This window comes from Mobula birostris, chromosome 2, assembly GCF_030028105.1.
Source record: "Mobula birostris isolate sMobBir1 chromosome 2, sMobBir1.hap1, whole genome shotgun sequence".
Classification (NCBI taxonomy): domain Eukaryota; kingdom Metazoa; phylum Chordata; class Chondrichthyes; order Myliobatiformes; family Myliobatidae; genus Mobula; species Mobula birostris.
In genome coordinates, this window is record NC_092371.1 from 1,434,554 (window position 1) to 1,459,877 (window position 25,324).

Consider the following 25,324-nt stretch of genomic DNA (forward strand, 5'->3'; position numbering starts at 1 on the left):
TTTTCTCTAATCAGTCCTACCTTCACTCCTGTCATCCTTTTGTTCTTCACATAATTGAAGAATGCCTTGGGGTTTTCCTTTACCCTACTCACCAAGGCCTTCTCATGCCCCCTTCTTGATCTTCTCAGCCCTTTCTTAAGCTCCTTTCTTGCTTCCCTATATTCCTCAATAGACCCCTCTGTTCCTTGCTTCCTAAACCTCATGTATGCTGCCTTCTTCCAGCTGACTAGATTTTCCACCTCACTTGTCACCCATGGTTCCTTCCCCCTACCATTCTTTATTTTCCTCACCGGGACAAATTTATCTCTAACATCCTGCAAGAGCCTTGTGGCTAAAGGGATCAGAGGGTATGGAGGGAAGGCTGGTACAGGGTTCTGAGTTGGATGATCAGCCATGATCATACTGAATGGCGGTGCAGGCTCGAAGGGCCGAATGGCCCACTCCTGCACCTATTTTCTATGTTTCTATGTTTCTATGTAAGAGATCTCTAAACATTGACCACATGTCCATAGTACATTTCCCTGCAAAAACATCATCCCAATTCACACCCGCAAGTTCTAGCCTTATGGCCTCATAATTTGCCCTTCCCCAATTAAAAATTTTCCTGTCCTCTCTGATTCTATCCTTTTCTATGATAATGCTGAAGGCCAGAGAGTGGTGGTCACTGTCCCCCAGATACTCACCCACTGAAAGATCTGTGACCTGACCCAGTTCATTACCTGGTACTAGATCTAGTATAGCACTCACCCTGGTCGGCCTGTCCACATACTGTGACAGGAGAAGGCTCAGGAGCTTGAAGACTTGTACGGCCAAATTTGGGAACAGCTTCTTTCCAACTGTGATAAGACTGCTGAACAGATCCTGACCCGGATCTGGGCCTTACCCTCCAAATATCCGGACCTATCTCTTGGTTTTTTTGCACTACCTTACTTTCCATTTTCTATTTTCTATTTATGATTTATAGTTCAAATTTTTAATATTTACTATCGATTTGTGCTCCAGGGAGCGCAAAGTGCAGAATCAAATATCTCTGTGATGATTGTACGTTCTAGTATCAATTGTTTGGCGACAATAAAGTATAAAGTATGAAATATAAAGGTGCCAATCAATATTAGGGAAGTTAAAGTCACCTTTAATAACAACCCAGGAGACATCCCGGACCCTGGCACCTGGGAGGCAACAAACCATGCGGGTGTCCTTCTCACGTCCACAAAATCTCCTGTTTGCTCCCCTGACTATAGAGTCTCCAATGACGACAGCTCTCCTCTTCTCCGTCCCACCCTTCTGCACCACCAGGTCAGACTCTTACACTTGACTTTTCTTCACTCCATTCTTACTTTTCTCTTTTTTATCTTTTACTTTTTCCTTACCTTTATTCACACTTTTCTTTTTCACTTTATCCATACTTCTCTAATCTGTTGAAACAACCCCCTACTACTTTATTTAAAGCCCTACCCACAGCCCTAGTTATGCGATTCGCTAGAATCCGGGTCCCATCACGGTTCAGGTGAAGCCCGTCCCATTGATACAGCTCCCTCCTTCCCCAATACTGGTGCCAATTTCCCATGAATTCAAACCCACTTCTCCCACACCAATCTTTGAGCCACGCATTTAACCTTCTAATCCTCTTGATCCTATGCCAATTTGCATGTGGCTAAGGTAGTAATCCAGAGATTACCACCTTTTTGGCTCTGCTTTTTAATTTAGTCCCTAACTGCTAACTTCTCAGCAGAACCTCTTTCTTCGTTTTACCTATGTCATTGGTACCCACATGGACCACGACGACGGGATCTTTCCCCTCCCGCTGCAAATTCCTCTGCGAGTCAGATAAGATGTCCTGAACCTGGGCACCAGGCCAGAAACACAGCCTTCGGGACGCTCTATCCTTGTGACAGGGAACTCTGTCTTTTCCCCTGACTATACTATCCCCTAATGCCACCACACTTCTCTTCGCTCCTCCCTCTTGAATGGCTCCCTGAACTACAGTGCCACAGTTAGGTTGCTCATCCTTCCTACAGTCCCCACCCTCATCCACACAGGGAGCAAGAATCTCAGATCTGTTGGGCAAGCTCAAGGGCTGAGGCTCCTCCAGCACTGTCTCTTGGATCCCACTACCCTCCTCACTCGCAGTAACATCTTCTTGTCCCTGACCACAGACTGAATTTGAGGCAGCTAATCTAATGAGTGTGTCTATCTCCTGAAACAGAGAATCCGGGTAACTCTCCCCCTCCCTGATGTGCCGCAGTGTTTGAAGCTCAGATTCAACTCTGAGCCTGAGTTCCTCGAGCAGCCAACACTTGCTGCAGATGTGGTCACCAGGAACCACAATGGGGACCTCCAGCTCCCACATCGTGCAGCTACAGCACATCAGCTGATCCTGCATCACTCCTACTTTACTTAATTAGCTGTAATTTAGTGACTTTTCATTCAACCACTACAAAAGCTTTACCTGCTACTTGGAAATATGATGCTACTTAGCTGTGCCTTCTCACCAAAGTCTCAAGTTCCCACTCCTGCACTGGTCCACTCACACAGTAGCCACTCTGCTTTGACCCTGCTGATGAATCATGAATCAATTGGTCCACTGCTAATGCACCAATCCCCACAAAGCATTTTTTTTAAACTCTTCTCTCCAACCTGTGCAAAGCTCTCTCTCTCTCTTTGAATCGATTGGTCTGCCACGAAAAGGGGATCAAAGTGGTCATAGTGTTGCTAAACTGCAGAGATAATACATATAGGTACCAACGACATAGGTAGGAAAAGGGGAGAGGTCCTGAAAGGAGAATATAGGGAGGTAGGAAGGGAGTTGAGAGAAAGGACCACAAAGGTAGTAATCTCAGGATTACTGCCTGTTCTAAGCGACAGAGAGGGTAGGAATGCAATGAGGTGGAGGATAAATGCGTGGCTGAGGGATTGGAGCAGGGGGCAGGGGTTCAAGTTTTTGGATCATTGGGACCTCTTTTGGCGCAGGTGTGACCTGTACAAAAAGGACAGGTTACACTTGAATCCTAGGGGGACCAATATCCTGGCGGGGAGATTTGCAAGGGCTACTGAGGTGACTTTAAACTAGAATGGTTGGGGCGTGGGAATCAAATTAAAGAGACTAGGAAAGAGGAGGTTAGTTCACAAATAGAGAAAACTAGTAGACAGTGTGTGAGGGAGGAAAGGCAGGGGACAGAGATCAGGAGCACTCAGACCAAAGATGTAGGGGACAAGGAAGAAAAAGATAACAAAGTTATTTGCTCCATTAAGAATAAACAGAGAGTAAGAGGTGGAGAGTTTCTTAAAGGCATCTATTTTAATGCTAGGAGCATTGTAAGAAAGGTGGATGAGCTTAGAGCATGGATTGATACCTGGAAATATGATGTTGTAGCTATTAGTGAAACATGGTTGAAGGAGGGGTGTGATTGGCAACTAAATTTTCCAGGATTTCATTGCTTCAGGTGTGATAGAATAGGAGGGGCAAGAGGGGGAGGTGTTGCATTGCTTGTCAGAGAAAATATAACAGCGGTCCTCTGGCAGGATAGATTAGTGGACTCGTCTAGGGAGGCTATTTGGGTGGAATTGAGGAATAGGAAAGGTGTAGTGACGCTTATAGGGGTGTATTATAGACCACCTAATGGGGACTGAGAACTGGAGGAGCAAATTTGTAAGGAGATAGCAGATATTTGTAGTAAGCAGAAGGTTGTGATTGTGGGAGATTTTAATTTTCCACACATAGACTGGGAAGCCTATTCTGTAAAAGGGCTGGATGGTTTGGAGTTTGTCAAATGTGTGCAAGATAGTTTTTTGCAGCAATACATACTTTATAATTTATAGAGGTACCAACTAGAGAAGGGGCAATGTTGGATTTCCTGTTAGGGAATGAGATAGGTCGGGTGACAGAGGAATGTGTTGGGGAGCACTTCGGGCCAGTGATCACAATACCATTAGTTTCAATATAATTATGGAGAAGGATAGGACTGGACCCAGGGTTGAGATTTTTGATTGGAGAAAGGCTAACTTTGAGGAGATGTGAAAGGATTTAGAAGGAGTGGATTGGGACAATTTGTTTTATGGGAAGAATGTAATAGAGACATGGAGGTCATTTAAAGGTGAAATTTTGAGGGTACAGGATCTTTATGTTCCTATTAGGTTGAAAGGAAAGGTTAAAAGTTTGAGAGAGCCCTGGTTTTCAAGGGATATAGGAAACTTGGTTCGGAAAAAGAGAGGGTTCTACAATAAATATAGGCAGGTTGGAGTTAATGAGGTGCTCGAGGAATATAAAGAATGTAAAAAGAATCTTAAGAAAGAAATTAGAAAAGCTAAAAGAAGATACGAGGCTGCTTTGACAAGTAAGGTGCAAATAAATCCAAAGGGTTTCTACAGTTATATTAATAGCAAAAGGATAGTGGGGGATAAACTTGGTCCCTTAGAGAATCAGAGTGGACGGCTATGTGCGGAGCCAAAAGAGATGGGGGAGATTTTGAACAATTTATTTTCTTCGGTATTTACTAAAGAGAAGGATATTGAATTGTGTAAGGTTAAGGAAACAAGAAGAGTAGTTATGGGTATGACGATTAAAGAAGAGGAAGTACTGGCGCTTTTAAGGAAGATAAAACTAGATAAGTCTCCGGGTCCAGACAAGATATTCCCTAGGACCTTGAGGGAATTTAGTGTGGAAATAACAGGGACTCTGACAGAAATATTACAAATGTCATTAAAAACGGGGATGGTGCTGGAGGATTTGCGTATTGCTCATGTGGTTCCATTGTTTAAAAAGGGTTCTAAGAGTAAACCTAGCAATTATCGGCCTGTGAGTTTGACATCAGTAGTGGGTAAATTATTGGAAAGTATTCTTAGAGATGGTAAATATAATTATCTGGATAGACAGGGTCTGATTAGAAACAGTCAACATGGGTTTGTGCGTGGAAGGTCATGTTTGACAAATCTTATTGAATGCTTTGATGAGGTTAGTAGGAAAGTTGACGAGGGTAAAGTGGTGGATGTTGTCGATATGGACTTCAGTAAGGCCTTTGACAAGGTTCCACACGGAAGGTTAGTTAAGAAAGTTCAATCGTTAGGTACTAATATTGGTAAAATGAATTCAGCAGTGGCTGGATGGGAGACGCCAGAGAGCAGTGGTGCATAGCTATGTGTCAGATTGGAGGACGGTGTATAGCAGTGTACCTCAGGGATCTGTACTGGGTCCAGTGTTGTCTGTCATATATATTAATGATCTGGATGATGGGGTGGTAAATTGGATTAGGAAGTATGCAGATGATACTAAGGTAGGTGGCATTGTGGATAATGAAGTAGGTTTTCAAAGCTTGCAGAGAGATTTAGGCCAGTTAGAAGAGTGGGCTGAAAGATGGCAGATGGAGTTTAATGCAGAAAAATGTGAGGTGCTACATTTTGGTAGGGCATTGAAGAATGCTGTAGAACAGAGGGATCCAGGAATAACGGTGCATAGTTCCCTGAAGGTGGAATCTCATATGGATAGGGCAGTGAAGAAAGCTTTTGGTATGCTAGCCTTTATTAATCAGAGCATTGAGTATAGGAGTTGGGATGTAATGTTGAAATTGTATAAAGCATTGGTAAGGCTTTGGAGTATTGTGTACAGTTCTGGTCACTGAATTATAGGAAAGATGTCAATAAAATTGAGAGTGTACAGAGGAGATTTACTAAAATGTTGCCTAGGTTTCATCTCCTAAGTTACAGAGAAAGGTTGAACAAGTTAGGTCTTTATTCTTTGGAGCATAGAAGGTTGAGGGGGGACTTGATAGAGGTGTTTAAAATTATGAGGGGGATTGATAGAGTTGATGTGGATAGGTTTTTTCCATTGAGAGTGGGGGAGATTCAAACAAGAGGACATAAGTTGAGAGTTAAAGGGCAAAAGTTTAGGGGTAACATGAGGGGGAACTTCTTTACTCAGAGAGTGGTAGCTGTGTGGAATGAGCTTCCAGCAGAAATGGTTGAGGCAGGTTCAGTGTTGTTGTTTAAAGTTAAATTGGATAGATATATGGACAGGAAAGGAATGGAGTGTTATGGACTGAGTGCAGGTCAGTGGGACTAGGTGAGAGTAAGAGTTCGGCATGGACTAGAAGGGCCGAGATGGCCTGTTTCCGTGCTGTAATTGTTATATGGTTATATAATGCTGGTGCCAGTTGGTTATAGTACCGAATGTTTGAAAGGAAATAGCTGTTCCTGAAGTTGGCGGTGTGGGAGTTCAGGCTTCTGTACCTCCTGGCCGATAGAAGTTGTGAGAAGTTGGCATGACCTGGATGGTATGGGATCCTTGTTGATGGATGTTGCCTTCCTGAGGCTGTCCCCTCTGTAGATACTACTGTTGTCCACTACTCACCACAGTTCCTTACATTTCTGTACATTCATATTGGCATACCAGATCGTGATAGAACCAATCGGATACTTTCAATAGTACATCTGTAGATTGGATAAGTTCTGCAGATTTTCTCATCTTTGTGGAAGTTTGTTAGAGCGTTCAGTGACAAGCCAAACCTTCTTTCTCCTGAGAAAGGAAATACACTGTAGTGTTTTTCTTGTGGTTGCTGTTGTGTCTGTGCAAAACTACATACCAATTAAATAAAAGTATGCATACAGGAGATGGCTTTAATTGGCGTATTCACACTGCGACGAGAGAGAGAGCAATGTGTATGCATAGACTACAGCGCGTGCGCAGACAGGAGTACAAAGGGGAAGGTCAATGCTCTGAAAGAAATAAATCCACGCATTACACATCCTCCCCCTTCAGATTAATGCAAAATAAAACTGTACATGTATAAAACATTCAATTTCCCTTTCATAATATATTCCAAAGAAACATGTTTTCACATAACAGTCCATAACTATCCTCACAGCTCTAGAGGTTCTGTATTTTGGGTGGTGCTCTGTTTCTTTCTGGATAGAGCCTCTGAACATGTGATCAGGTTTGGGAGGTCTCTTGTCAACAATAACGTACTTGTCGCGCCTCTGGACCTGTGGAGTGGCATCCGGTTTGGGAGGTATCTTTTCTAAGACAACATTCTCGGTTTCCGGTGTCATGTTGCTGTCAGTGACATCATCACCGAGGGGTAAGTCCGGTGACTGAAAAGTGTCCATCTTGTTGGATGCAGTTGACTTCAGGTGTGTTCTTCAGTTGAGCATCCAGTATCTGGTCCACATGATGTCTCCATGTCTGATCTCCAACATCCACTGTGTACATCACTGATCCAGTTCCTGTAGCTTCCCAACCGGGTGTCCACTTGTCTTCTCAGTAATCACGTGCTAGGGCCACCTGTCCAATCTCGAAACTCCTTGCTGCTTCAGTTGGCAACTAGCTGAACTGTTTGTTCTGCACTTCCCTCCAGAGGTCTAGTTTCGGGAGGTCTATACGAGATCTCAGATTCCTGCTCATGAACAGCAGTTTGTAATCACGTGAACAGAGTTCCCATACACAAAAATAAAGTTGTCCATCTTCTGCTGTAGAGGAATATCCTCCTTGTCCATCACTTTAATAGACTTTTTGAATGTTTGGATAAACCTTTCAGCTAACCCATTCGTTGCTGGGTGGTGAAGAGATGACTTAAAATATCTGATGCCATTTTTCCTCATGAACAGTTGGAATTCTTCTGACATGTATTGTCACTCACAGGTCATTCTGGTAAGCCGCTTCTGGCCAAGATAGTCCTCAGGGCATCCACGCCAATCAGGAACATGGAGTACATGAATGGCCCAGCAAAGTTAATTTGTGCACTTTGTTATGGTAAAAACGGCCACCCAAACTGATCTTGGCCAAGTCTTCGATCTGTTTATCTATTCCCTTCCACCACACGTAGCTCTGGGCAGGACTCTTCATCTTCACAGTACCAGTTGTCCTTCATACATCACATTTACTTTCAGTTTACCTTTGGGAGACACTTTTTCTCCTGTGTGTAGGCCTTTAGCATCACTGAGGTCTTATCTAATGGTAACGGGAGGAGAAGATGGCGGCGCAACGCAGCTCGCAGCGGCCACTCCGGTGGTGATGTCCCTTATTTGTCAAGTAGGGTGCCATGCACAATCCTGATTTGATGGAGATGGATGTGAGAGCACGGAGGAACATCTGGAGAAACTTCTGAAATGCCTGCTTTGCTGCTGCTGAAGTTTTCGGATGGACTCAGAGTCGGCTGCGGTTGGGTGCTTCCAATGCATTGGCAAGTTGGCGGCACTTGGAGGTTCATGGCAGGGAGAGTTCCTCCCTTCTGCTGCCTGCGTTAGATAATGAGTCGATCAGGACTTTGAGACTTTTTTTTACCGTGCCCATGGGTTACTCTTTATCAAATTATGGTGCTGCTTTGAATTGTTGTAACTATATGTTATAATTATGTGGTTTTGTCAGTTTTAGTCTTGGTTTGTCCTGTTTTTTTGTGATATCATTCTGGAGGAACATTGTATCGTTTTTTAATGCATGCATTTCTAAATGACAATAAACGAGGAATGAGTGTCCTTATAATCTAATCTAATCTTGAAAAACTGTCTGTTATAGACAGCCATAGACAAAGCTGACCCTGTGTCCATTTCTATTTTCAGTTTAACACCAGACACATCTATTGTGATCCAGATTATTTTGGGATCCGCTTCAGGCATTTGTTTAGTTTTGAGTTTCAGACTTTTCATACGGTTGTGCTTTTTGTCTGCCTTGCACACTTTCCCTATGCAACCTTGTCTATAACACTTTTCCTTCTATGAAGACATTTTCTTTGAACCAATGGTCATTTCCTTCATGGGAGGATTTGCTACATCAATAACAACATTGGCTTTTTGCACCATTCGGGGACACTTTGTGTACCATGTTCTAACCTCCTTTTCTGTAGTTCTGTTGCATTCTTTGACCATTGTAATATCATTAGAGACTGCAGCAATGCCTTGTTTGAGTGCTTTGACAATGCATGCCATATACAAGCCTGTCCCTTAATGCATCAGAAAGTCCACCTCTGAAGTCATAGACCTGAGAAAGTTTGCGTAGTTCTGCAATGTGTTCAGAAATGCTTTCATCTTTTGACTGGCTCATTTTGTAAAATTTAAATCTCCCAGTTATTATGAGCGGTTTAGGGCTCAAGAGATTTTGTAAAATTGTAATAATTTTGTCGAATGTCTTGCTTGCTGGCTTTTCGGGGTAACTAGGTTGCATAAGAAACCTTGTTCTTACACCCATTAAGCTAAGAAATGTAGGGGGTTTTTCTTTTGTGCCTCCACATTGTTCACATTACAATCCAGTTCCACCCTCCCGATATACGACCCCCAGCTTTCAATTGTGCTATCAAATTTGTCAGCTTTCCAGACTGAAGCCATTGCCATGTTATTTTCACTTTAAATTTAGCACGTCCTCCACTGTGCTGTACTCATGCATTTGTTTGCATCTGTGACGGCTTCCTCTGCATTGCTCAACTCTCACTGTTTTGTCCTGTAATCCTGCGGGAACTGTTGTGATAATCTCTGACATTTGGGTTTGTACTCATCACCGATTTGTTGTGTCTATGTTCAACTACATATTGATTAAGTAGAAGCACCCATGTGGAGATGGCTTTAACTGGTGTGTTCACATTGCAGTGAGAGAAATAGAGAACAATGCCATGCACAATGCAGACAACAGATCAATACATAGTTCTAAGGTGGAGAGTGGTCATTGCCCTAAAAGATATAGATCCATACATTACGATTGCAGCTATGTGCTGGGCGCAGGACAGGTCATCCACAAAGTTTAATGCTCAGGAGTTTGAAGTGCTGATTCTCTCCATCACTAATCTCCCAATGTAGACTGGCATATGTTCACTCTTGTTCACCTTTAATTGACAAGGGCAGAATTTATTTCCCATCCCTCGCTAACCCCTCCTCACACCCAGTGGTGATGTTTTTGAATTAAGTGCAGACTTAATGAAGGTTCTCCGTGCAGATAGGTTGGGTGAACACAAGGAGCATTAACACTGATATAGGCCTGTGGAGTCAAGGAGTACTTTCCAGTCTTGGTCATACTCTCACCACAGCCTTTGATTCCCAGGAGTAAGAGCTGCTGCAAGATATCTAGATCCTACCCTCAAAACTGTCACCAAATGCATTAGAGCGAACTCTAGTTATTACACAGACTACTGAGCTCAACAGCTAAAAACAATTACCTCCCGATTTTGATGGATGAGCAATTTCTCCAGATAGACTGCGTGCCTAAGGATACCACTACAGATCTCACTGCTGGTCCAGGAAACTACTGATTATGAGGACACTCAGTCCTCGTTTATTGTCATTTAGAAAATACATTGGACATGGTTCAAATGCATGGTTGAATTTACCATTTGCTACACAAAGACAGAAGGAGCACTCTCAGAATCAGTATAAGGTTTAATATCACCAGCGTATGTCATAATATTTGTTGCTTTGTAGCAGCAGTATAGTATAATACTTGGTAATAAAACCTATCAATTATAATAAGTAGTGCAAAAAGAGAGTGAAAAATACTGAGAAGGTGTTTGTGTTCAATGTCCATTCAGGAATCTGATGGCAGAAGGGAGGAAGCTGTTCCTGAGTTGTTGAACAACACACACAAAATGCTGGAAGAATTCACCAGGCCAGACAGCATCTATGGAAAGGAGGAAACAGTCATTGTTTCAGGCTGAACCCCACCCCTTCAGGACTGGAAAGGAAGAGAAGTCAGCATATAAAGGTCGGGGGAGAAGAGGAAGAAGTATAAGGCGGCAGGTGGTAGGTGAAACTGGAGGGGAAGTAAAGAGCGGGGAAGTTGATTGGTGAAAGAGATAAAAGACTGGATAGGAGAGGACAGAGGGCCATGGAATAAAGGGAAGGGGGTAGGAGATGGGAAGGTAAGGAGATAAGGTGAGAGAGGGAAACAGGAATGGGGAATGATGGAAAGTTCAGGAAATCATTGTTCATGTCATCAGGTTGGAGTCTACCCAGAGGCACATGGGAAGCAATACCTATGGAAAGCAGAAAGTAGGGGGGTAAAGAAAGATGTGCTTTGTGATGGGATCCCATTGGAGATGGCAGAAGTTACGGAGAATTATGTGCTGGACGCAAAGGTTGGTGGTGTGGTACATGAGGACAAGAGGAACCCCATCCCTAGAGTGGTGGCAGGAGGATGGGGTGAGGGCAGACTTGCACAAAATAGAATTACTGATGAGGGCAGTGTTGATGGTGGAGGAAAGAATGCTCCTTAGGGCAGGATCTCGTTAGTTCTGGAATGAAAACCCTCATTCTGAGAGCAGACATGGCAAAGGTGGAGGAACTGAGAAAAGGGGATGGTGTTTTATAAATGACAGGGTGGGAAGACGTATAGTCCAGGTAGCTGTGATATACCCCTTCCCAACTTGTCTCACTGCTGCAGGGTGCGAGACAGGGGAACTTGTATCACCGCTACCGCTCTGCCAAGCACCTAACAAAGCAGGGTCTCTCTGTAGCCACCCATTTCAATTCCACTTTCCGTTCCCATTCTGACATGACAGTCCATGGCCTCCTCTACAGCCATGACGTGTCACCAGGTTCGGATGTGGACCAAGTGCGGAGTGAGAGATACTGAAGCAGATCGATAGTTCACAGACTTTAATGCGCACTGTGTTAAAGGAAAAAGAAAACAATAAACACTAGGCCAAACAGGGTCGTTAACTAAAACTCTCAAATGGAAAACGAAGCCTACTGCTAAAAGAACAACTAAAAATAAAATGAATACTGCTAGTTTTCAGGGTCAGTTGACTTGACAGTCCAATTTCTCAGGCAAGGTGGAATGCAAGCAGGCAACGAAGCATTGCTTCAAGTGGACGGGGCCTGGGAAATGAATATTCAAGGGTATACGTCCTATCGAAAGGACAAACCGATGGGCAGAGGGGGTGGGGTTGCTCTGTTGCTGAGGAATGATATTCCGTCCCTTGTGAGGGGGGACATAGAATCAGGAGACGTAGAGTCAGTATGGATAGAACTGAGAAACTCTAAGGGTATAAAGATCCTAATGGGAGTTATCTACAGGCCCCCAAACAGTAGTCTGGATATAGGGTGTAAGTTGAATCAAGAGTTAAAATTGGCATGTCACAAAGGTAATGCTACAGTTGTTACGGGGGCCTTCAACATGCAGGTAGACTGGAGGAATCAGGTTGGTACTGGACCCCAAGAAAGGGAGTTTGTGGAGTCCCTCTGAGATGGATTCTTAGAACAGCTTGTACTGGAGCCTACCAGAGAGAACGCAATTCTAGATTAGTGCTGTGCAATGAACCGGATTTGATCAGGGACCTCGAGGTAAAGGAGCCATTAGGAGGTAGTGACCATAATATGATAAGTTTTAATCTACAATTTGAGAGGGAGAAGGGAAATTCGGAAGTGTAAGTATTACAGTTGAACAAAGGGAACTATGGTGCTATGAGGGAGGAGCTGGCCAAAGTTCAATGGAACAATACCCTAGCAGGGATGACAGTGGAACAGCAATGGCAAGTGTTTCTGGGAATAATGCGGAAGCTGCAGGATCAGTTCATTCCAAAGAGGAAGAAAGATCCTAAGGGGAGTAAGGGGAGGCCGTGGCTGACAAGGGAAGTAATGGACAGTATAAAAATAAAAGAGAAGAAGTATAACATAGCAAAGACGAGTGGGAAACTGGAGGACTGGGAAACTTTTAAAAAGCAACAGAAGGTAACTAACAAGGCAATACGCGGAGAAAAAATGAGGTATGTAGGTAAACTAGCCAAGAATATAAAGGAGGATAGTAATAGCTGCTTTAGGTATGTGAAAAGGGAAAAAATAGTTAAGACCAACATTGGGCCCTTGAAGACAGAAGCAGGTGAATTTATTATGGGGAACAAGGAAATGGCAGACGAGTTGAACAGGTACTTTGCATCTGTCTTCACTAGGGAAGACACAAACAATCTCCCAGATGTAATAGTGGCCAAAGGACCTAGGGTAATGGATGAATTGAAGGAAATTTATATTAGGCAGGAAATGGTGTTGGATAGGCTGTTGGGTCTGAAGGCTGATAAGTCCCCGGGACCTGATGGTCTGCATCCCAGGATACTTAAGGAGGTGGCTTTAGAAATTGTGGATGCATTGGTAATCATTTTCCAATGTTCTATAGATTCAGGATCAGTTCTTGTGGATTGGAGGGTGGCTAATGTTGTCCCTCTCTTCAAGAAGGGAGGAAGAGAGAAAACAGGGAATTATAGACCGGTTGGCCTGACGTTGGTGGTGGGAAAGATGCTGGAGTCAATTATAAAAGATGAAATTACGACACATCTGGATAGCAGGAACAGGATCGGTCCGAGTCAGCATGGATTTACGAAGGGGAAATCGTGCTTGACTAATCTTCTGGAATTTTTTGAGGACCTAACTGTAAAAATGGACAAGGGAGAGCCAGGGATGTACTGTACCTGGACTTTCAGAAAGCCTTTGATAAAGTCCCACATAAGAGATTAGTGGGCAAAATTAGGGCACATGGTATTGGGGGCAGAGTACTGACACGGACTGAAAATTGACTAGCTGACAGAAAACTAAGAGTAGCAATTCACGGGTCCCTTTCGGAATGGTGGGCAGTGACCAGTGGGGTACCGCAGGGTTCAGTGCTGGGACTGCAGCTGTTTACAATATATATTAATGATCTAGATGAGGGAATTAAAAGTAACATTAGCAAATTTGCCGATGACACAAAGCTGTGTGGCAGTGTGAAATGTGAGGAGGATGTTATGAGAACGCAGGGTGACTTGGACAGGCTGGGTGAGCGGGCAGATGCATGGCAGATGCAGTTTAATGTGGATAAATGTGAGGTTATCCACTTTGGTGGTAAGAACAGGAAGGCAGATTATGATCTAACTGGAGTCAAGTTAGGAAAAGGGGAAGCACAACGAGATCCAGGTGTTCTTGTACATCAGTCACTGAAAGCAAGCATGCAAGTTCAGCAGGCAGTGAAGAAAGCTAATGGCATGCTGGCCTTCATAACAAGGGGAATTGGGTATAAGAGCAAAGAGGTCCTTCTGCAGCTGTACGGGACCCTGGTGAGACCACACTTGGAGTACTGTGTGCAGTTTTGGTCTCCAAATTTGAGGAAGGACATTCTTGCTATTGAGGGAGTGCAGTGTAGGTTCACAAGGTTAATTCCCGGGATGGCGGGACTGTCATATGTCGAAAGATTGGAGTGACTGGGCTTGTATACTCTGGAATTTAGAAGGCTGACAGGGGATCTTATTGAAACATATAAGATTATTAAGGGATTGGGCACGCTAGAGGCAGGAAGCATGTTCCCGCTGATGGGTGAGTCCAGAACCAGAGGCCACAGTTTAAGAATTAGGGGTAGGCCATTTAGAACGAAGTTGAGGAAAAACGTTTTCACCCAGAGAGTGGTGGATATATGGAATGCTCTGCCCCAGAAGGCTGTGGAAGCCAAGTCTCTGGATGCTTTCAAAAAAGAGATGGATAGAGCTCTTAAAGATAGTGGAATCAAAGATTATGGGGATAAGGAAGGAACTGGATACTGATTGTGGATGATCAGCCATGATCACAGTGAATGGCGGTGCTGGCTCGAAGGGCCGAATGACCTACTCCTGGCACCTATTGTCTATTGTATAATCCTCAGAGGAATCAGAAGTGAAGAGAGTGAGCAGTTTCGAAATCAATGGGTGTCAAGATTTCTGAGGACCTAACCTGGTCCCAACATATCAGTGCAGTTATAAAGAAGGCAAGACAGAGGCTGTACTTCATTAGGAGTTTGAAGAGATTTGGTATGTCAGCAAATACACTCAAAAACTTCTATAAATGTACTGTGGAGGGTATTCTGACAGGTTGTATCACTGTCTGGTATGGGGGAGGTGGGGGGGGTGCTACTGCTCAGGACTGAAAGAAGCTGCAGAAGGTTGTAAATTTAGTCAGCTCCATCTAGGGTACTAGCCTACAAAGTACCCAGGACAACTTCAAGGAGCGGTGTCTCAGAAAGGCAGCGTCCATTAATAAGGACCTCCAGTACCCAGAACATGTCCTTTTCTCACCGTTACCATCAGGTAGGAGGTACAGAAGCCTAAAGGTACACGCTCAACAATTCAGGAACAGCTTCTTCTCCTGTGCCACCGATTCCTAAATGGACGTTGAACCTTTGAACACTTCCTCACTTTTTTAATATATATTATTTCTGTTTTTTGCATGAGTTTTAATCTAATCAATATACATATACTGTAATTGATTTACTTATTTATTATTATTATTTTTTTCTTTTTCTTCTTCTAGATTATGTATTACATTGAACTGCTGCTGCTAAGTTAATAAATTTCACAACACAAGTCGGTGATAATAAACCTGATTCTGATTCTGATTCTGTCGGAATGGGAATGGGAAGTAGAATTAAAATGGATGGCCACCAAGAGATTTCATTTTTACTGGCAGATGGAGTGTAGGTGCTCAATAAAGTGGTATTCCTATCTACGTCAGGTTGCACTAATATATAGGAGGCTACACCGGGAACACCAGATACAGTAAGTGACCCTACTAGACTCACAGGTGAAGTGTGCCTTACCTGGAACGACTGTTTGAGGCCTGAATGGTATGCAATAATTGATTGCATAAGTATTCACCCTGTTTAATATGACTCACCAAATCATTACTGGCGCAGCCAATTGGTTTTAGAAGTCACATAATTAGTCAAACAGAGATCACCTGTGTGCAGTGTTTCTATGGATTGTGGTGAAAATACACCTGTATCTGGAAGGTACATCTGCTGGTGAGTCAGTATCCTGGCAAAAACTACACTAGGAAGATGAAAGAACACTCCAAATTACTCTGCAAAAAGGTTATTGAGAAGCACAGGTCAGGAGATGGATGCAAGAAAATTTCCAAGTCACAGAATAGCTCTTGGTGTACGGTTAAGTCAATCATTAAGAAATGGAAAGAATATGGTACAGCTGTAAATCTGTCTAGAGCATGCAGTCCTCAAAAATTGATTGAGTATACAAGGAGGAGGCCACCAAGAGACCTATGACAACTCCGGAGAAGTTACAAGCTTCGTTGGCTGAGATGGGAGAGACTGTGCATACAACTGTTGCCTGGGTGCTTCACCAGTCGCAGCTTTATGGGAGAGTGGCAAAGGTAAAGCCACTGTTGAAAAAAACGTACATGAAATCTCAGCTAGAGTTTGCCAGAAGACTTGTGGGAGACTCTGAAGTCAGTTCGAAGAAGGTTCTATGGTCTGATGAAACCAAAATTGAGCTTTTTGGCCATCAGACTAAACACTATGTTTGGCATAAGCCAAACACTATATATCATCAAAAATACACCAGCCCTACTGTGAAGTTTGGTGGTGGCTGCATCATGCTGTGGGGATGCTTCAATATAGCAGACCCTGGAATGCTTGTGAAGGTAGAGGGCAAAATGAATGCAGCAAAATGCAGGAAACTCCTGGAGGAAAACATGCATTCTGCAAGAGGAATGGGACTTGGAGAAGACTCGTTTTCCAGCAAGCCAATGACTCTAAACATAAAGCCAAAGCTACCCGGGAATGGCATAAAAACAACAAAGTTAATGTCCTCGAGTGGCCAGGACAGATTACAGACCTTAATCCAATTGAGAATTTCTGGCTGGACTGGGAAAATGCTGTTCAGCCGCGAACCCTATGCAGTCTGACAGTTTTGTAAAGAAAAATGGGGAAAAATTGCAGTGTCCAGATGCGCTAAGCTGATAGAGACCTACCCACACAGACTCAAGGCTGTAATTACTGCTGAAGATGTATCTACTAAATACTGACTTGAAAGGGGCGAGTAATAATGCCATCAATTATTTTGTGTTTCATAATAGTAATAAGTTTAATCCAATTTGTAGAAATTTGCTTCCATTTTGACATGAAACAGTCTTTTCTGTTGATCAGTATCAAAAAAGCCAAATTAAATCCACTGTGATTCAATGTGGTAAAACAATAAAACATGAAAACTTCCAAGGGGGAGGTGAATCCTTTTTATAGGCAGTGTACATGCTGGTCCCAGGACAGCACATGGCAGACCACAGTACGTGTGCTTGCAACACTGTGTGTCCGACTGAGTGATCAGCAGCACTGGGGCTCCACAGGGGACTGTCTTGTCTCCCTTTCTCTTCACCATTTACACCTCGAACTTCAACTGCTGCACAGAGTCTTGTCATCTTCAGAAGTTTTCGGATGACTCTGCCATAGTTGGATGCATCAGCAAGGGAGATGAGGCTGAGTACAGGGTTATGGTAGGAAACTTTGTCACATGGTGTGAGCAGAATTATCTGCAGCTTAATGTGAAAAAGACTAAGGAGCTGGTGGTAGACCTGAGGAGAGCTAAGGTACCAGTGACCCCTGTTTCCATCCGGGGGTCAGTGTGGACATGGTGGAGGATTACAAATATCTGAGGATACGAATTGACAATAAACTGGACTGGTCAAAGAACACTGAGGCTGTCTACAAGAAGGGTCAGAGCCGTCTCTATTTCCTGAGGAGGATGAGGTCCTTTAACATCTGCCAGACGATGCTGAGGATGTTCTATGAGTCTGTGATGGCCAGTGCGATCATGTTTGCTGTTGTGTGCTGGGGCAGCAGGCTGAGGGTAGCAGACACCAACAGAATCAACAAACTCATTCGTAAGGCCAGTGATGTTGTGGGGATGTAACTGGACTCTCTGACAGTGGTGTCTGAAAAGAGGATGCTGTCCAAGTTGCATGCCATCTTGGACAATGTCTCCCATCCACTACATAATGTACTGGTTGGGCACAGGAGTACATTCAGCCAGAGATTCATTCCACCGAGTTGCAACACAGAGTGTCATAGGAAGTTATTCCTGTCTGTGGCCATCAAACTTTACAAATCCTCCCTTGGAGGGTCAGACACCCTGAGCCAATAGGCTGGTCCTGGACTTATTTCCTGGCATAATTTACATATTACTATTTAACTATTTATGGTTTTATTACTATTTAATTATTTATGGTGCAACTGTAACAAAATAAAGTATGACAATGACTATGACTATGAGAACCTCTGAAATGATAACGCCAAGGAATTTAAAGTCACTGACCTTCTCCACCTCTGATTCCTTAACGAGGTCCCCTGGTTCCCTCCTGCTGCGGTCAGTAATCAGCTTGTTGGTTAACAGTCAGGTTTTCTTAAAATAAAATTTGCCTTTTGTTAAGCCCAACCTTCTCAATGGAAAATGCATATCCTGTGTCTAAAGAATAACATTTACAAAGTCTGCTTGCAAAAATTATACATGTCATTTGTGTTTCTTGTGAAATTTATCTTGCCTCCCACTTGTGCAGCATACCATTTGAATACTGATAATTCAAATTATCCAAGGGCCTGATGAGGGAAAAAAGGTTAAAGGAAAAATGTCATTCTGATTATGTATGCCTTCTGCCAAAAGAGGAAGACATTTGTAGCATTCTCTTAGATTGCAGTGCACATTATCAACAATTAGGCTTTCTGAATTAACATACTGTAAAATAGGCCACTTATGTGTAATCAAAACTTGACTGTGCAATTGTTCATCTCAGTGGAGGATCTATGAATGGTGTTCTATTGCTGAGACCTTTGAAATAAGTCAAAGCTTATCAGCATAATAATAGAATAGCTCGATCTTAGTCAGGACCACTTCAGATTCAGATGTTTAGCTAATGAGGGAAGCAGACATTATTCACGAGCAGGTAATTGAAGATTTTATTAAGGAATAGCATAAGGTTTAATATCAATAGAGCATGAACATTTACTCTTTATGATTTCATTTTAGATGGCATTTTGGTTCACGCCATAAAGTCCTGGTCATAAAGTAAAAGCCACATTAGTTTGAACATGCACAGAAATATCGGTGGTTTATGAGTATGCCGATGATATGCAAAAGTAAGATGTCCAAACATTGGTCGGGTCAATTTCTAATCAAAGCAGAAGGTCATGTTTCTCCTACTGAGCTGGGCGTAGCAGACGGTGAGCACAATCACTTTACAGCACTAGTGATGGCAGATCGGGGTTTGATTAACGCTGCTGTGTTACTGTCTGCCTGTGATTGCATGGGTTTCCACTGGGTGCTCCAATTTCCCCTCGTATTCCAAGATGCACGGTTAAGGTTAGGGTTCGTAAATTGTGGACATGTAATGTTGGTGCAGGGAGTATGGCCACACTTGCGGGCCTCACAGATCTACCCTCATTCCACATCCCAAGCATAATCTTTGCTGACTTGGTTTAATGCATACAACATGTTTCACTGTAATGGCACAATTGGGCTTTTACCAAAGCTTGGGCAGGAGGAGGAGAAGATGGCAGCTCGACACAGCGCGCGCGGCCTCTGGTGAATGATATCTGTAATCTGTCAAGTAGGGGACCGTGCACAATTCTGATTTGATGGAGGCAGATGTGAGAGTACGGAGGAACATCTGGAGAAACTTCTGAAATCCCCACTTTGCTGCCACTGCTACTGTGTGGTAACCGGAATCTCCGGAGGAGAAGGCCCCGAATCCTCGGCTTTGCTTGTTTCGGCAGCCGGGGCTAGGTCGAAGGCGCGCGGCAGAGGATAGCACTCAGGAGGCTGTATTGGAGAGGCTGGTCGGAGGCTCGAAGTTTTCGGATGGACGGACTCGGTGTCAGCTGCTTCCAAGGCATCGGCAGTTGTCGGTGCCTTGGAGGTTTATGGCAGGGAGTTTCTCCCTTTTGCCGCCTGCTATCGGCGACTGGGAGTCGATCAGGACTTAAGACTTTTTTTTACCGTGCCCATGGTCTGTTCTTTATCAAGTTACGGTATTGTTTTGAACTGCTGTATATACGTTATAATTATGTGGTTCTGTCAGTGTTAGTCTTTGGTTTGTCCTGTTTTCTGTGATATCACTCTAGAGGAACATTGTATCATTTCTTAATGCGTGTATGCATTTCTAAATGACAATAAAAGAGGACTGAGTATTCTCATAATCTAAATAAAAATATAAAATATGGAAGAATTCAAGAGGTGCTTCCAATTTATGTGCAGTGTTTGGCTGTGCTTTATAGAGACCACAGGTGACAATGATTGTTGTCCATCATGTCCAACGACGACAGGAAATCCTGTGTGGGAGAGTTTTTAAAGGGGAAAGGCCACTGCGCGGGGCAGTTCCACGCTCTCAACCTCAGATTTCTGGGTCTAGTGGTATGAACAAACATCACAAACTGAGTCTTCCTGGGTTGATGTGGATGACCGTGACATCTTCTGCGTCTTCTCCAGAGCATTGCAGTACCACCCCCCGGCCATTGGATCTCACTGTAATCTCATCCACCCAGTCCGCCGGAGCTGAGTTCACATGCAAGGACAGGCATGTCCCTGTCTCACTGAGGTACGAGGCTGCTAGCTACCCCCACCTGTCTTAGCCCACGGTGTACTGGGGTAGGGGCATGCAAACAGCTACTTGGAGCCACAAGTGAGAGCTGAGTGTTCGGTGGGCCAAAGATGAGTGAGCTGCTCTGGAATAGACACAGCAAGCCCCTTCACCAGAGGTGCTACCCCTCCCTGGACACCCGAATACAGACAATGTAAAAAAGCAAATTTCACATGAGTGACTATAAACCTGATGTTGATTTTGATTAAAAGTGCAGTGATCCAAGAGAGGAAAAAGGCTGTGCTGTTAGTTAAATTGGCTTGAGACTCTTCTACAACACCAGCAAGCTTGTTGGTGGCATGAAGTACAAGAATTGTCTCCTTTTTATAATACCATTGAATAGTTAAAATGATATCTAACGTTTTTACAGGTTCATGACATAACCAGACATCTGGGCTTGTATTGTTAGTCTGAGGAACTTGGTGTACTGGAGAGTCATTCTTGACAGAGCAATAGAAGACTGGCAAGTTGTTGTGTTAAGTGACAAGTGAACACAAACGATGTAAAATACAGGCCTTTACTTTTTAGAAAGCTTTGCGGATTGGAGTTTGATGGAAATGCCACTGAGAAATGTGATGGGTTCTGGGCCACTTCAAGGTGCAGGAGTGAGTTTGCTGGGCAAAGCTACAGGGGCTGTGCTGGTGACATCAGCCCTGTCATCTCCACCAGGACTTGGTTAGCTGGGTGGTTTCTGCTAAGAAATCAAATTAAAGGCAGGAACTCAGGCATGGAAACGCTGCCTGTCATAAGATCATAAGACATTGGAGCATTTGGCGCATTGGCTTGCTCTGTCACTTGATCATGACTGATTTATTTTCCCTCTCAATCCCATCCTCCTGCCTTATCTCCATAATCTGTGATGTCTTTTCTAATTAAGTGCCTATCAACTTCCACTTTAACAATATAACGTGGCCTCTACAGCTGTCGGTCACAATGAATTCCACAGATCAACCACCCTCCAGTTGAAGAAATTCATCCTAATCTCTGTTTTGAAGGGATGTCCTTGACCTCCCCTTCCCTCCCCCCCCACCCCACAGGAAACATTCTCTCCACACCCGTCATATCTGGGTGTTGCAATATTCAGTAAGTTCAATGTCATCTTCCCTTATTCTCCAAATCCAGTGAATACAGGCTCAAATACTCTTCATATGTTAATCCATTTATTCTCAGGATGATCCTTGTAAACCTCCCTGGACCCTCCCCAATGTCAGCACACCCTTAGATAATAATGGTGTCTACAACAGAATGCAGAATAACATGTTACAGGAATGGTGCAGCGCAGCAGATAATACTGTTAAGGACATAATGATGATTTAGAGGTCAAGAGTCTACCTCATCTTGCTAGACATCCATTCAAGAGTCTATCAGTGGGATAGAGTTGTTCTTGAGCCTGGTAGCAGTTTCAGGCTTTGGTATCTTCTGCCTGACGGGAGAGGGAATGGCTGGGGTCTTTGATTACACTGGCTACTTTAGCAAAGCAGCATGCATAACAGAGAGAACGGAGAGGAGACTCATTGCTTCGATGTGTGGAGATCCCCATCAGTGGAGCCCTAATTAGTAGCTTTACTAATGTACCATTGTGCCACCTAAGAAGCTCTGTTAGAGAAGATTTGTTTCTCATGTTTGTATGGTTCCCATCCACCGTCTCCCCACCAATCTTGTGATCCCCATCCATACCCCCCCACTTATCTGACCTAACCTGGTCCCACCAACAGTCCTCTACCTTTACTATATGCCCACTACCCACATCCTCAATAAGTGATCACTGTGCCTCTTGGAGATGTCTCCAAGGATGGTAGGGGTGGTGCCTGTGATGGAGCTGGCTGAGCCTGCGACACTTTGCTGCCTCTTGTGACCCTCTGCATCGGAGCCTGCAGGTCAGTCAGAGTACATCTGCAAATATTGATGAATCTTTGACAGACCACATCTTCTCAAACTCCTCATGCAGTAGATCCACTGGCACGTCTTCTTCATGATTGCATCAATTCGATCTTCTGAGACGTCTGCACCCAGAACGCTAAAGCTGCCATTCCACCACTGATCCCTCAATGTGGACTGCTGTGCGGTCACTTGGCATTCCCCTTTCTGAAGTCTGCAATCAGTTCCCTGACCTTGCTGACAATATCCATTACCTTTATCATCCAAGCATCTAATGATTAGTTCAACACTGCTAGTTTAGTTAATTTTGCAGCATACAGGTATCCAAGGCAAGGCCAGGAATTATTATCTAATTGTAATTGTCTTTGAGAAGGCAGTAGAGGGCTGATTTTCTGAAACCTTTGAGTTCTTCTGGTAAAGGAAAACCAAGCATCTTTTGTAACAGTGGAGGATACATGACTTCACTTTAACACTTGGGCAACAAGTTGTAAATGCTGCCCTTGTTGTGGGAGCAATCTGACCTCAGTACAGTATAGCACATTGCTATTGAAGTTATGAGTCAAGCTGGTGGTTAATTTACTGACTAGAACCTAATAATACTTGATCACTATTCTAAATACAAATCCCCAGAGTGGAAGCACTGCTTGTTAGTTTCATCAGGTTTGTTGTTTGCTTTCAGGAATGTGATTTACAATTTTATTAGAGATTCTTACAACATTTGAGAATACTCTCTGGAGACAAATGGTGGTGAGATTTTCTCTTGACTGTCATCAAGATGGAACAACCTTTTCTCTGCCCCTCCTGAAATCCCTTGTGTCTTTTTGTATTGCATAATTTAAACACGTATGTTAAGGTTGAAGTGCTGTGCTGTACCACAATTTGCCTGTATAATAATTGGCTTTTTCCCACCCAGCATCTCAGTGTTGCTAGGGTTACGGCACACGGGAACGTATTCCTGTTTGCAGATGGAGGTTATCTACCGAACAAACTCTTTTATGATGTGGCCTTCTAGTTATTATCATAGGCTGAAATAATAATCATTTATAATGCTGTTCCCTAAAATCAGAACAACTTCAAAGTGTCATTATTTAGCTAAAATAAAGATATTTCTAATACTAGGGGAAAAAGGATTTTTAAAGCACAAGCAGTAATTAAATTGACCCTGGTAAATGCATTAAATTTGCACTTCATAAGTGGTACATTTATAATAGACCGTGATGAACTGAGAAAATGTTTTTATATGAAACATAGCCAAACCTTCTTACAAATGTTATTTCTCAGAAACAGAACAAAAAGGGTAGAAGATTATAGCAGTACCATCCTGATGAAAGGTCTCAACCCGAAACATTGACTGTACTCTTTTTTTTCCCCCCTCATAGATGCTGCCTAGTGTGCTGAGTTCTTCTGACATTTTGTGTTGCCAGAAAATTGTAGTACTATCTCCAGCTTGATGATAAAAACTCATGAGGAGGCCGGAGGAGGACTTAGCCCAGCTGTTGAAGAACCCATCGGTTAACGGCCATTTGATGAGGCCACTCTCAGCTTGGAAGAGAGACACCTCATATTCTGTCTGTGTAGCCCCAACCTGAAAGCATGAACATCGATTTCTACAACCCAGAAATTTCTACTCCCTCCTTTTCTCTTTATCCATTCCCCATTCTGACTCCCATCTCACCCCTTCTCTTCCCCTCACCTGCCCATCACAGCCTTCAGGAGCCCCACCTCCTTCTCTTTTTCCCATGGTCCGCTCTCCCCTCCAATCAGCCATTCTTCAGCCATTGACCTTTTCCACCTATCACTTTCAGCTTCTGACTTCATAACCCCTCCAGCGCTGACCCATCTGGCTTCACCTATCCCCTGCCAGCTTGTACTCCTCCACCACCCCCCAGTTCTTCATTCTGGCTTCCTTCCTTTTCCTTTCTCGTCCTGAGGAAGGTCTCAGCCTGAAACATCGACTGTTTATTCTTCTCCATAGATTCTGCCCGACCTGCTGATTTCCTCCAGCATCTGGTGTGTGTGTTACAATGACCATATGGCAACTCGAAATTCATCATCTTGCTTCTCAGAGGGAGGGGATGGTGTGATGACTCTCGGGGGGGGGTGGGGGGGTGATGACTCTCGGGGGGGGGTGATGACTCTCGGGGGGGGGTGATGACTCTCAGAGATGGGGAGCAGTTTAAATGCCTCTGCAAGACGGTTCTGATAAAAACCGGAAGTGGACTGGATTCTTCAAATCTTTTCTGTTGCAGTCCTGCCATATTGCACTGAAATGAAAGAGCTGGATGCCACATTGAATTAATAATCAAGATTGTTCTGTCCTCTAGCATTGACATCATTCGCTTTATGAGAAGCATTAACATTCACAAAAAAGACATGAGTGCCATTTCTCCAGCATGCTGAGTAGGTGGGATATTTTGTCAAGTTCACATTTTCGGGCTGATGCTAACCTGTCTACAATACATAGAGGATAGAATATGGGGAGAGATTAATCTTTATCTAGAATATATTGCATATCAAAAGAAATAAATTTGAAGAAAGACAGACTATTTGTTCAACTCAACCAGAACAGCATTGGAAAGCAATGAATGATGTGTATGATTTGCAGGCCTTTTTACATGGCATAATACATCTCTTAGTCTTCATCGCATACAAAATGCATATCAATGACTTCTGTTGCCAAGAGCTCACCGTTTTAGCAATTTCTCAATGTGTCAGAAACCTTTCAAGGAGGAAGGTTTCAAAATAAACAGCAGGGCCAGAAATTTGTTTACACAACCATTTTTAAAAACTGCTGGGCTTTCAAGTCCATTGGGGAAATGCCATCTTTTTGTATTGACTGTGATTTTTATTCTTTCCATCATTTTGTTCTGGTGTGGGCATAATCTAATTCAGTCACATTAATAACCTTCCCCATCAGAGAAACTGCAGTTCTTATTTACTCACTGAACTGGAGGATGCTGAGGTTGGCATGGAGCAGTTGGGTCAGAGGGCCTATTACTCTGACTCTATAAACTTCATCCATTGAAACAGTGTCACACTGGGGTGTACACTATTACAGCAGCAGCAAGCAGGTTTAATTGCCACTGCTGTCTGTAAGGAGTTTGTACGTTCTCCCTGTGTCTGC